Source organism: Myotis lucifugus, unplaced genomic scaffold (assembly GCF_000147115.1).
Source record: "Myotis lucifugus unplaced genomic scaffold, Myoluc2.0 scaffold_670, whole genome shotgun sequence".
Taxonomy (NCBI): domain Eukaryota; kingdom Metazoa; phylum Chordata; class Mammalia; order Chiroptera; family Vespertilionidae; genus Myotis; species Myotis lucifugus.
In genome coordinates, this window is record NW_005871718.1 from 370,193 (window position 1) to 372,381 (window position 2,189).

Genomic DNA, 2,189 nt, shown 5'->3' on the forward strand with positions numbered 1-2,189 from the left:
AAATTATATTTGAATTACCTGAAATTTATATGCAGTTTCTAAATGGCACTTCAGATCTGCTGGGCTCTATCTGTACACTTAAAAACAAACAGCTTTATCAAGGTGTAATTTACATGCTATACAATTTTCAGGTTGTAGGTATATAGTCCAGTGATAGTTTAATACATTTATCGTTGTGAAGCCATCACCACAATCCAGTTTTAGAACATTTTCATCTCCCGAAAAGACCCCTTTGCCTGTTTGCAGACATAATTAACCAAAGTTTTGCATAGTTGCCAGTATACAGAAGATGATGAAAAAGATTATAGAGTAGGATTTTGTTTTGTTTTTAAGATAGAGTTGTATTTCAATCTAAGCTCAGGAACCTTGTGTTAATATATTAAAATACGTTATCTCAAGTACCGTAATGATGAAAACTTAAGGATGTGGATTGGGATTAATGAGTCTGATGCTTCTATAACATTGCTGTAGAATAGAAAAATAACGTGAAGCCATATATCATTTTAAATTTTCTAGCAGCAATATTATAAAAATAAACAGCTGGAATTGATTTTATTAATATAGTTCATTTAATTTAATAGACCCAAAATATTATCGTTTCAACATGCAATCATGCTGGGGTGTTTCTCAGCATCTAGAAGGGTTCAGGAATCTGGAGAAAGGGCTGCAAGTAAATTAATAAAGAAACCAGAAATGAAATATAAATTTGGAAAGCATTTTGGGGAGCCAGAGGAGACCTAGCTTCAGTAACCAAGTTCTCTGAATCTCTGGACCCCTAGCTTTTTATTAACACAAATTTCCCTAAGGCAAAGCAGATACACATATTAAAGGCAAGGTTTGGTATACAGTAGGCATTGCCAGGTTGGGGGAACTGCCCTTGGCTGTCAGGTAGCAGGCAATAATATATGCAAATCTTTAGGTTTGGGGAAATGCTTTCAGCTATTCCAGCAGGCAATAATATGTATCTTCAGTCCGGCTGAAGCCTCAAGGTCCACCAACCTTTTGATGAACTTCTTGCATTTATGACCTGCTGGAATTAGCCCCCAGTACAATCAATATTAAAATCATTAAGGCCATAACCTGTTTGGCTCAGTGGATAGAGCATCGGCCTATAGACTGAAGGGTCCCAGGTTCGAGTCCGGTCAAGGGCATGTACCTTGGTTGCGGGCACATCCCCAGTAGCGGGTGTGCAGGAGGCAGTTGATCGATGTTTCTCTCTCATGGATGTTTCTAACTCTCTATCTCTCTCCCTTCCTCTTCCTCTCTGTAAAAAATCAATAAAATATATTTTTAAAAATCATTAAGATATTTATGTTCTTCTTTTATATGAATTCCTTAAAATCTGGTGTGTATTTTACTAATGTGGACTTGCCACATTTAAGTGCTCATTATCCACATGAGGCCAGTAGTGTGTACTGAATAGCACAGTTCTATAGGATATGTATTCACTCGCTATTTTATAATATGAAGTAGAGAATTTCATAAAATTACTGTTAAATACAAAATCTCTTCTAATTACCAGAGCTTTCAGTGCTTACTAAATTAGGACTTCTGAACATTAGAAATAAATCACTTAGTAGCTGTCAATAAAATAAAAATGATAGCCCTCCCAAATTTCCTTTAAAGATAACTTTTCATAGGGCCATTAGTGAAAGAATATAATCTGCCTTGTTTTGTGGTTGATTATTTTCTCTTGCTTATAGCTAGTTTCTATTAGAAACGTGTATGCAGGAATACTACTTGGCATAGTACTGTTTTTAGTACATGGTACCTATTTTTTTAAGGAAATTAATTTCATACTAGAAAAGATAATTTATCGTAAGTGATAATTTTGCATGAAATACTAGTTTTATTGATAACTCATGGTTAACTCTTTTTTAAATATATTTTATTGATTTTTTACAGAGAGGAAGGCAGAGAGATAGAGAGTTAGAAACATCAATGAGAGAGAAACATCGATCAGCTGCCTCCTGCACACCCCCCACTGGGGATGTGCCCGCAACAAAGGAACATGCCCTTGACCGGAATCAAACCTGGGACCTTTCAGTCCGCAGGCCGACACTCTATCCCAGTGATGGCGAACCTATGAAACGTGTGTCAGAGGTGACACGCGAACTCATTTTTTTGGTTGATTTTTCTTTGTTAAATGGCATTTAAATATATAAAATAAATATCAAAAATATAAGTCT